Source organism: Panthera tigris, chromosome D3 (assembly GCF_018350195.1).
Source record: "Panthera tigris isolate Pti1 chromosome D3, P.tigris_Pti1_mat1.1, whole genome shotgun sequence".
Classification (NCBI taxonomy): Eukaryota; Metazoa; Chordata; class Mammalia; order Carnivora; family Felidae; genus Panthera; species Panthera tigris.
Window position 1 is genome coordinate 33,433,781 of NC_056671.1, and position 12,540 is coordinate 33,446,320.

The following is a 12,540-nucleotide window of genomic DNA, read 5'->3' on the forward strand; positions in this document are numbered from 1 at the left end:
CTCCGACACTCAGAAACACACCCTCTCTTAGTAATATGTTTAAAACCTGTGACACAGGTGAGTAATAGACATTTTCCTAAGTGCTTGGTTTTCGCCATAAACAATATGGCACTTTGTGCCTTGGGTGGGTTTCATCCCACCGGTTTAGCTTTTATCTTTTCTGAACTCGGTTTAATGCCACACCGATTGATGAGATCATTCAGAAACACCACCTTTGTCCCCAGTGCTAATTTTCTCTGACATGCTCAATATGCAAATACTGTTCTCTATCGTGTGTTGCCCTATGTTGATTATTATTCCCTCAAATACTGGAAGATCTCAGGGGTGGATATTGTCTCAGATGGTAGCTTTACAAACCAGTTATTTCCCAGAGGAGCATAAAGGTTGTCAACCCGGCATTTTCTTCTCCCAGTGAAATCTGCCGGAATTCCTCAGCGCCATCTAGCCCGCAGGGGATGTGGTGCCTCTTGGCAGCTGGGGGATGTCTTCTAGCATTGGTAACATAGGTTCTCCTTACACATGTACCAACACATTTTTAGATGTATCCATTTCTGTTTTTTCATTTATAAGTCATAACATTCACTGAGAAGTTATTTTAGTTAGGAACCACATAGTTTGGGGCGCACACACACAAATATCTATGACTGGGTAAGAAAGATCTCATATGAAAATAATGGAGGATGTAAAATTTTATTTATTTTTTTGTAAGGTTGCTACATAAAGGAAGAGATTATGAATTCATGGGGAGGGTGCTCCACCAAAGCTGGTGCCTTGCCTTGGGCACACAGGTACCCATATGGTTGACACTGAACATGGAAACCACCATTCATTATTCACAGCCAACACCGTGGGCAGATTTTTATCTCCGAGGTTGTCTGGCTGCTTTCTGTGTATTTGCTGCTAAAGTCTGTACTGTTAAAACTACGGGTTTTAACACCACTTTGTCTTAAAAGGCTTATCAAATTCTGGGAAGAGTTTCAAAAAGGGAACTGGAATTGGGGGAACAATTTAACAGTAACTACAGTTGTTTGAAGCAAGTTCATAAACTAAATCCCAAGATTTTTTTCTTTACCAATAGCTTCCCTGCCTATATCCTAGTAGATATGTATTAGTTACTAAATACACATTTCAGAGTGATTTGAATGCCAATTGTATTTGTTGGAACTCCATCAAGATCTCTTCAATGGTCTTAGAAATGGTGCCATTCTTGGGGCGCCTGGGTGGCTCAGTCAGTTGATCGTGTCAACTTCAGCTCAGGTCACCATCTCACGGTTCATGGGTTCAAACCCCACATCGGGCTCTCTGCTGTCAGCACAGAGCCGTTTCAGATCCTCTGTTCTCCTCTCTCTCTGCCCCTACCCTACCCACACTCTCTCTTTCTCTCTCTCAAAAATAAATACATTAAAAAAAAAGAAAAACTTTTCAAAAAGAAATGGTGATATTCTCAGTAAGCCTAGGTAATTTTCACTCATTAGTCTTTAATAGAGGTTTCAGATATGTGTATACATTGAGTGTAAGCAAGTTTTGGAATTGGTTATTTCTAGTTATTGACATTAGCCTGTAACTGGGACTCACATATCCCGTTCAAGGACCAGGGAGTCAACTAGTTTAAAGCTTTGTTCACTTATTCTCCTGCAGTGCCACCTTTTGGCTAAAAGTATATTGAAAAAAATATAAGCCCATAGGGTCCAGAGCAAGCAATTAGGTATGACAACAAATGTCTCTTGCAGCCGGAGATATGCTGATAGGCTCAGAAATACACCAGTAAGCAGAACCAAGTAGCCGCTGCCTTCAGGAAGCGACCATCCATCCTATAAAGACAGACAATAATCAAGTAATTATAAAAAATTAAGTGAACAATACAGAAGTGCAGAGGACTGAACAAGTACTAGGCATCATGGGAGAGTATAAACGGTGAAACGAACTCACTCCCAGGGAGTTCGAGGAGAACAGATTCCTCAAAAATCTGAGTTGTTTATTGCAGTTTGGAGGGTGACCGTGGATTTTCCAGAGTGTAAGATCCATGAGGGCAGGGACTTTGTTCTGTTTGCTGCTGTACCCCCAGTACCTAAAATAGGACGTGGGCTGACACTGTATAAAGACTTGTTGAATGAATAAAGGAGTTCTCTAGGTGAGTGGAGAAAGAAAGACAAACATTAGGAGGCGGGAAGAACAACCAGCCTCCTGGAAACAGAGAACGTGACGTGAAGGCATTATAAGCAGTTCATGGTCAATTTCCATATTTTACCAATATGGGTCGTCCTCAGCTTAACCGGGGATTTCCAATCCATGTCCTTTATATCTTCTTTTTAATTCAATTGTAACAGTAATAAACACTTACAAAGCGCAAGTAGAATAATGGACACAGCCTGGCATGTTAAAGAAATAAGGATGGTCGCCCCCAGTCCACATTAGCCTGTCTCAGCTCAGCTGCTTTTCACTGAGATGCAGTAAAGAGATAGTGGTAGGCAGTTTCCAGACTTGGGTAATTGCTGATTTGGTTGAAATGACTATAAATCGCTTGACCTTTCTGGATTTTGTGGAGGTTTTCCCCTCTTTGGCGTTTCTGTGTGCTTAATTTACCTTATTTTAAACCTTTATACAGGGAGAGCATATTTATGTGTGTTCTCTGGGCCTGTGGCCACAATGTAGCCAATAGCATGCTGTTCTTTAGACCCAGAATTTATTTGTGCTGTCCATTCACTCCAGTAGATGGAAGACACTGGTGGTTATGAGCAGTCTCACCACACTTGCCAAACAAGCAAAACAGACGTCGTTGGTGACTTCCTGACTCTGGAAAGTTCAATCCCGTTTTCTCCGTGGATCAGCGTGAAACTGTCTCTGCTTGCCCAAAGATGAGATAAACCTCACGGGTTTTTCCAAGACTCTTTTAGGTCCTTCAAACAAGCGTTCTGCTTGTTTGTTTTGGGATGTGAGGAGATGGCCCCTCTTACTAAACTAAACATAAGACACCAGTCTCCTTTCTCCCCAGTCTGAGGCACTGCATCCAAGTCAGAAGCCCCCAGCAGAACAGGGTCTATTTCTCACTAGCACAGAGCTAGCCTCAGGGTTCGCTTTCCCTCCATTTCCAATTGGGGAGAAAACGCCTCTTTTTGTATCCTGTTAAAAAGCTGAGAAAAGTAGACATTTTATTTTTTTTTTTAATTTTTTTAATGTTTTATTTATTTTTGAGACAGAGAGACAGAGCATGAACAGGGGAGGGTCAGAGAGAGGGAGACACAGAATCTGAAGCAGGCTCCAGGCTCTGAGCTGTCAGCACAGAGCCCGACACGGGGCTCGAACTCACGGACCGTGAGATCATGACCTGAGCCGAAGTCGGACGCTTAACTGACTGAGCCACCCAGGTGCCCTGAAAGTAGACATTTTAAAAACAAAGAGTGCTACAAAATTAAAGGTGAGCGAACCATGACTGGCATAAAATGCCTTTGCTAAAATACAAGTTGCTGATGTTGTACATCTTAATACGGCGGCAGCATTCTGAGACACCCTAAAATAATTGGTCTCCCCCCGTATGAATGAATCCAGGACCAGCTACATAGTTTGCAAGTTCCAGGGCAAAATGTGGTCTCCTTGTTCAAAAAGCAGGAGAAAAGTGTTACTAAGAATACTAGAATATAAAGCTTTTCTCTTTCTTCCATGGCCTTTCTCTCCAACTATCATAGCATTTTTAATTTGCCATTTAATGATGTTTTATATGAAAAAAAAAACTAGCATGGATTTAACCACAAATCATGATATTCTGCATTGCCAGTTTTTAATGCAAATATGAGAGCATGTACATCATATGCAGAATCATTGAAATCAGCATAATTCACATTTTGTAGCTTGTATATACATTCATATTTTGTTCTCAGCAAAACTGTTAACATGAAACTAATTCAACTGTATTTTTTCTTAAGTTTATTTATTTATGTTGAAGGGCGGGAGTGGGAAGAAAGAGGGAGAGAGAGAAAATCCCAAGCAGGCTCCACACTGTCAGCACGGAGTCCCAGGCGGGCCTCGAACCCACAAACAATGAGATCATGACCTGAGCTGAAATCAAAAGTCAGACGCTCAGGTGGCTCAGTCAGTTAAGCGTCTGACTCCAGCCCAAGTCCATGATCTCCCTATTCGTGCATTCAAGACCCGCATCCGACTCGGTGCTGTGACAGCTCAGAGCCTGGAGCCTCCTTCCCATTCTGCGTCTCCCTCTCCCACCCACAGTCTGTGTCTCACTCTCTCAAGATAAATAAACATTAAAAAAAAAAAAGTCAGATGCTCAACCGACTGAGCCACCCAGGCACCTGTAATTCAACTGTGTTTATTTCACTTCTTGGTGCGCACGCATGCTACCATTACTCTGTACTTCCAGTTTTCTGATGAGTAGGAACAGACTAAAAGGGAAAGGAACTGTGGGTTGTCTTTTTTTCCTCTGTCCCTCTGTTATCACTTAGAATGTACGTGCTTGGCTAACCCAGGAAAGTAACATAAGTAAGAAAGGACACGACAGATAGGGTTCCTTGGCCATTAGTGTTTTTACAATACAATTGCCTTCTTTCTGCCCTCTTCAAATACAAAGTGTGGACTCTGGGAGCTGTCAGTGCTCCCTCAACTTCCTCAGTCATAGATAACACACCTGCCATTTTCTCCCATACATCGTGGTCCACTGGGATTCTGTGCTCTCAGGCATCAGGAAGGTCAAATGTGAACAGAGCAGCAAGGTACAGTGGACAGGCATATCACATGTATCTCTTTGCTCACGTCATACTCCATTGTCCCATGGACTGCACTTGCAAAACACAAGCCCAAAGATAAAATTATTAAAAATTTCAAGGTAGGAAGATCGGAGCATTAAACCAAGCATGGAGCTTTTCTTGGTTGAGGGTGGGCAGGGGAGAGGCTGTGTGACTTGTCAGGTGGCACACAAGTCAATCCAGTCCTTGGCGTCCTTTTCCCGATCCTTCACTCAGCTTCTCCTCTCCAACAGAGTGTCCAAGCGTGGCCCCTCGTGTTGCTTCACCTGGACATCTAATTCTGTTTCCAGAAGAATCCCAACTTCTCATATAATCAAAATCTATCATTGTCCACCTGCTTGTCCCACTTAGGATTCAGCTTTGTAGTTCCAGGCTCTGCTCTAAATAAGCTGCTGCTAAACCATAAGAGACTCTTAAAAACTGAGAATAAACTGAGGGTTGATGGGGGGGTGAGGGAGGGGAAAGTGGCTGATGGGCATTGAGGAGGGCACCTGTTGGGATGAGCACTGGGTGTTGTATGGAAACCAATTTGACATAAATTTCATATAAAAATAAATAAATAAATAAACAAACAAACAAACAAATAAATAAGCAAGCTGCTGAGATAAAACTGTAGGTTTCAAGGTTCCCTGCGAGCATTCCTGGGCCCCGGGAAATAACTCTCATTCATATTTTCATTCCAAAAACCCCTTGAGTTCCCCCATTATCTCACCATATACACCTTCATGAAGCTGGGCTTGCACAAACCCATACATAAAGTTTTTCAATGTTGTTAGTCTTTAACCATGTGATAAAAAAGCATATAATAGGAATTAGCATCATGAAAATGTGAAAAGAAAACAATAGACCAAGGGGGATAGTCACCACACAAATGACAATGAGTTGCAGCTGCTATCCATATTGTTTAAATAATTCATGAAATTTACCTGGGAGAAAAATAATACACGGGAATATACTGAACCACACTAAAACTAAGATTAGAAAAGTTAAAACCAAAATGAAGTGCAATTTTTCACCCATGAAATAAATGATTAACTTTGAAATGTAGTAAACAAAGTTGGCAAAATTATGCTGATAATGCAAACATGTGTTTCTTGTTTAATCAAATGTAAATTTGAAGACTCCTTTCATAAAGGAATGTGGGAAAATATATCCCACATAAATTCTATAAACATTTCCTAAAGACCTAATCCAAAACAGGGAAGAAATTTTCATCATAAAATGTTCATTACGTTGTACAATAATAGTGAAAAACTAGAGATAACACCTGATTATCTAGCAATAATGAAATGGATTAATAGATCTGATCTCATTTATAGGTTACTCATGGAATAGTATTCACATATTTTAATTATGAAACAATCAGTAGCAAGACATTTCTGATATATTTAAAAAAACACAAAATTCTAGCTAAGCTACAATTACATTATATAAAATGAAATACGCTAACAGAACAAATTAATATAGTTTGATCCAGCCAGTGGTAGATTGTAGTCTTTTCCCCTTTAATCTTGGATTGCCGCAACATTCTATGGTATTTGTTGGGCAATCACAATTTCTTTATTGTGGCTAAATTCATATACCATTTAATTTTCTCAGTAATTATATGGTAATGCTGATTTATGATTTGGCATAAGTAAGCCCAACTAAACACACAAAGTTCTCGAAAAAATAAAATGAAAAAACACATTTGATCATATTTAATAACCTATAAACTATGAAATGTAAACCAATATGTAATATCATCATCATCATTAATGCTGTACTTAAAAAAAATTTTTAATGTTTATTTATTTTTGAGAGAGAGAGAGAGAGAGAGAGAGAGAGAGAGAGAGCTTGAACAGGGGAGGGGCAGAGCGAGAGGGAGACACAGAATCTGAAGCAGGCTCCAGGCTCTGAGCTGTCAGCACAGAGCCCAACATGGGGCTCGAACACATGTATGGTGAGATCATGACCTGAGCCGAAGTCGGATGCTTAACCAACTAAGCCACCTAGGTGCCCCAATTAATGCTGTACTTTCGAAGCCACCAGCTTTGAGAAGAATTCTGTAACAAATAATAAGTATCAAGCATATTTTTCCGCATGTGTCCTGACTCCGTTTGTTTTATGCACGAGAGCAAATCATATGAGATTCGACAACTTGGTAGGAACTTAGATGCAAGGAGAGTGGCTTTTAGGGTGTTCCCCACCCCACCCCCCCACCCCACCCCACCATGGAGTGAGCAATATGTTTCTTAAGATAATTTCTAAAAACGTGTCAGCAATAGTGATTTCAGGAAGAAGTTCTGATTCAGAATGGAAAAAGAATACAACTGAGCAACAGGACATGAGCCAAAAAACCAGAAAGTCTGGGTGTGTGGCTGCCCTCACAGCTTCCTTGCCAAGGAAGACGGCACAAGCCACAGAGCCTTTCTGAGCTACAGTTTCGGCAGCTATAAAACCTAAGCAATATTAATACTCCTTAGGTCTCAGAGTCATTATGAATATCAAATGTACCAGAAACTATAAAGCTTTGTATGACTCTTACCATTGAGTTTGGAGACTTTATGGAAAGATGGTCTCCGTGCCTTTTGGATCACGCACACGTACACAGCTATCAGTAGAGCATTTTGTGCATATGCGCCAACTCTGAGTAATTATATATTTGTAAGTTATGAATTAAATATTTAGGTATTGTATGCCTTATCTATATCAGGTAATAGTTAAATGACTATTGTTATATATGGTATTTGTATTTATATGTATGTTTTATGTCTGATATTTATATTTATATGCATAATATTTATATATTTTTAAATAGTAAACTTATATAATATATGTATATGATATTTATATTTATATTTTATATAGATGGTATTAGTATTTGGCATATATGTACACATCTCACTATCACTGACTAATAAATCAGGACACACAACAAATTTAGGACAAGGATCGTCATTAATAAGACATATTTCAAACATTCCTTCGTAGACCTGATTTTTTTCTCCAGTTCCTGTTAGATCTGATTGAATGAAAATTGCTTTCATGGAAACCCTACAGTAGTGGCTTAAGTGAACAGGAGTGAATTTTTCTCACGTGCCCAGTGTCCCGAGACGGGTGGTCCTGGGCTGGTGCAGGCGAACGGTGACACCTCCGGCATCTCAGGCTGCTTTGGTACTTCTGTCCTGTCATTGTTGGCCACTGATTTGCCTCCTTGTGGTAACTCATGCGTGCAAGATGCTGGCTCCACCCTTAGTGCCCTGCCTGCTCTCCAGGCTGGAAGAAGATCATGACAAGGGCATCAAATGTGCACTGGTTAGTGCGTCCAGGTGTGTTTTGAAGAGAAAGCACCTCGGGCTAAGAGGCTGTGATTTAGTCTCCCTTTCCCTTGCCTCTAAAATGTACTTTTCAGGAAAAAATAATAATAAAATAAAATGTACTTGCCACCTGGTCCCCAGCTCACGTAGCACCCGAGTTGCACAGAGGTTTGTCTTGTTCAAGGTCTCTTGGTGAGCAAGAGGCAGAGTTAGGGCCATCAGCTGGATGGACAGTCTGGACCAGAGTCCTTTCCACAGCCCTATGGTGGCTCCAGGACAGCGGGCACTAATGCACGTCACAGGCAGGCACCAAACACATCCTGGGGGGTGGGGGGTGGGAGGACTCGGACTGTGCCCCCACCTTCAGCACCCATGTCCTGGCATTGACCTCGGAGATCCACTACAAGAAGGATGACATCTTGATTCCTGAACACAGGCTTTAGGAGGACTCAAGAATTCACTGAGAATGACAGGACCCGCGCTGTGAGGTGAAAGCACACTGCCCCCAAGCCTTCACTACAACATGAGTGTGCCTGCCCCTCCCCTCTGGAGTCGCTACACAGTGTTATTCAACCTCATTCACTTTCTTCCAGCCTCTCCTCATCATGGAAGCGGGGAGGCTAGGGAAGCTATTTCTTACCCTCAGAAAAACAAGAGAGAGGAAGGGATTTGAGGTTAAACGGGATCAACAGTCAAATCCCAGAGCGTGCACTTAGAAGCTATACCACCTACGGTTGGCTACTTAAAGTTTTGTATTTTTGTTTCTGTTAAAACAATGAAGGTGAAGTGTGGCCAGAGAGAGCGGCAAGCTCACAATCTGTACAGAAATCAAGGATCTGGCCACTTGGGTACAGGACTGCTGGAAAGGAAGAAGCAGCTTAATTGTGTTCCCAGAAGCATGAAAGTCAAGCAGAATGTAGTGACTCTGATGAGGATACCTTGTGTTTATCTGGTTCCTTTCTCTTAAGAGCTCAGAGTGCTTCGCAGACATTATCTCATTAATTTGCAAATCATTCCTGGGAGTTAGGTAGGAATAAAGCCAGACGAAAGTTTCTAGCTTACCATGTTACTAAGAGCCAAATATTGAAAATCCTCTCTGCAAATAGATGCACCTTCGGTCACAGACATACTGTTATATAAAGCATGTACAGGCAAGATCAATCTGCAGAGTCTTGTGATCTTCAAAATCTCTCTCAGAAGATAAGGTATTGTCATAAAAAGTCTTATTTCTTGATCTCTTGATAAATGGAAGCGTTGATGGAGTTCTGCTCCCAGAAGTGACATAGAAAATTAATGAGATTCAAATCTCCTATTGTATTTAGTATATGTGAACGCAAGCTTTCTCCCCCCCAGCACAGGGCAATGACTGGAGTATGAGTGCCCTTCAAAAAAGAATAGAAAAGTATGGAGAGTGGGAATAGCATTTTCCAGTGACCAAATGAACACTGTGCAATAGAAAAGGAAATCGATACGCTGCCAATATCTGGTCCCATTAGCAAGGCAGTTCCTAGAGGGAATGTTTCCCCTGACAATTGTTTTTAGCACAAGGATAAGAAGGTAAACATGAAATCCCCAAGCTCACAGAGTCTGGGAAACAGACTTCCAACTGGGGGGATCAGTTCAAGCAGAGAGCAAAGCCCTTGTCCAGAAGAAGGATGAACTCTGGCTATCTTAGATTGGAGTCCCTAGAAGCCCGCCTAAGTGAGGGTTTTGGTGCAAGTGACCAAGTGAGGGGGGCTGCCAGGAGGAGAGGGGTGGGAAAGCAGGTAGGCAGGGGAGGAAAACTAAAGAAGAGGGATCCTAATACCCACTAGTGTCATCATGGTCGCAAGAAGCGCTCAGAAATGCAAATTACATGACGGACATGGCCCTGCTTTAGGCAAGGGGCTGCAGTTGTATTTCTTTGCCTGTCGGTCACTGGCCATGAGCAGTGTAGGGCATGTGGTAGGATCATAACCTCCCCAGAGAGGTAGCTGCTGTTCAAGCAAGGGCCATGCTCTGGAAAGGGGCAACCATGAGCAGCTTGTTCTCAGTGTGCCTGGTGAGGTGGTAAAGGCCAGATGCTCAGTACAGCTCCTGGGCCGGCTTTAGTGCTGCTTAGGGACCAAGCAATCAAAAGGATTCATGGTCTCTCCCAAAGCATACACTTTGGGGGAATCATCCTTTCCTTGCCAAACATCTTCCCTTCCCTTATAACAAACCCACGTCCAGGATACCGAAAAACCAACTAATCAAACAAAATAATAAATCAGACCATCATGTGAAACAAGCTATTCAATAAAAACTATGAGATGCCCTCTATTCTCAAAGCACAGTAGCCAAATGACTCCTTCCTTTCCCTTCCCTTCACTGCTCTAAATCCCATCCCATCAACTTATGCAACTTTTTTTTGTGTTTTGGGGCATTTACTGTATTTCAGACACTGTCCTTGGTTCTGGACATGTGTCCCATGTCCAATCCATAGGACCTTTTAAGGAGCCATCACCACCTGGCACTGCCTACCAGGCCCTCCATGTTGGGTCACAAAGCTGTGTTCTCTCTTCTTTGGCATGGTGTGTTACTGAGAATCATGTCAGGTCTTTCCTTGCCCAAGTGGACAGTCGCCAGTTAAGTGTGCTTCCCTGCTCTCGAAGATTCAGACCGATGCCAGTGGCTCAGCCGTCCTTGTTGTACGTGTTGCAGCCAATCCTGTCCCACAAGGTGGCCCAAATGTGGGTTGATAGATCCCCCTCGAAGAGTAGTCCTGAATCCTGGCCAAGGATAACACATATTATTTCTAATATACGTTCTACATTAAAAAGGATTAGAAGTGGGCATTGATATTGGCTGAATGCATTGGACACGCAGGTAGGCAAGTGGTTTTGATTTCATGCCACATGAAAACACCCAGTTCTTTTTTTTTTTAAAGGCTTCACACATCTGGTTTCTCTCCCCAGAAAGCTCATCCTCCCTGTCTTCTTGTGAAGGTGCTGTTCTCATTCTTCAATCTCAGCTTTCAGATCCCCTCCCGAAAGAACCCTTTCTTAACCTCACGATCTGTGGCTTCTGTTCCCTCTCCCCAAGTTCTCATGATTCTACTTCTCAATGGGCTGTTCTTTGTCTTCATAGCGGTTATCACTATCTTAAATTTTACGTGTATGTGTCTGTGCACACGCGTGTCTATTTGCATCGGTTGTCACACTAGACTGAAAGCCCATGAGGGCTGCAGGCATGTATTTTGTTCAGCACTCATATCCAATTCCCAGAAGAGAGACTGGCTCAGCATACATGCTATTTGAGGAGTCACTATGGTGTAATAACTAAGAGCATGGGCCTGGGATTCAAGTCCGGACCTACCAGTTATTAGCTCTGGGGCCTTCGATCTCACGAAGCCGCAATTTCCCTATTGCAAAGCCGCAATTTCCCCATCGACAGAGTGAGGATATTGATAACGTGTATGTTTCCGTGTCATTGTGACAGTTAGATGGGCTACTTCACGTAAAGCGCTCCCATAACTCCCTGGCACGTGGTAAGCACTTAGTAAATATGAGCCACTTGTATTTGTAGCTTCAATGAAGAGGAACAATGTGTGGAGCACTTCAAAATCGTGGATGCTAACAGCTGTATTTGCACAAAGCAACTGATTTGGAAGAATGAGCACTTTCAGACTCGCTGTTGAATATGTCTCTTGAAGCTTTGACAATTTGTTTTGCATGCTTTTCGGTCATCCCTTTCCATCCTGGTGAGAGGTGAGAAGGAGAAAGCTTGCTGCCTCTGCTGACCTCACCGCGGGGAGCAGAGAAACAGAGGCAGCAAGCCCACAGGGCCCCGGCCAAGCAGGAGCCGTGGCGACGCGTCCAGCACCACACAGGCTGATAATGGCTAAAGCAGGCAGAGGACGAGCTCCCACGTGGCTGAGCACTCCCTGGAAGGGACAGTCACTGCCGTTCACCATAAAGTGTGCTTCCTCATGAGAACACTCCATAAGCACAGACGCAAAGGGAAATGATGATGTGCAAATGGAAAAAGAAAAGACTCAGGGAGATGTATTTATTTTTACTATCTACAGAGAAGAAATGACATCTATGAAGACATACATGAAAAATATTCCTGCCCACAAGACATTTATAACATAGGAACTCAGACTAGGTTCAAACTATGCCAATGTCCGCCATAGGAAAAAAACGGTAAATGTGAGAATTGGCCCACACCACAACATGAAGGCCATTTGCTTCCATGAAGGCTTTCCCCTGCATCAGTATGAACAGAACTTAGATTCTTGATTTGAGAAGCAGTATCTGTGGATTTAAAAAATGCTAGTAAAATTTAAACAAAGTTCCTTGACAAGGGGGCCACTCACTCTCAATTGCTCTAACAAACATAGTTTGTGGCATAGTTATTGTGACATACTCACCCTACCTGTGAAGTGGCATAGTGTTATTTGAAAATGGACTTGGATTCATTGTAAATGCATATTGCAAACTATAAGGCAGCCACTAAAAACATGT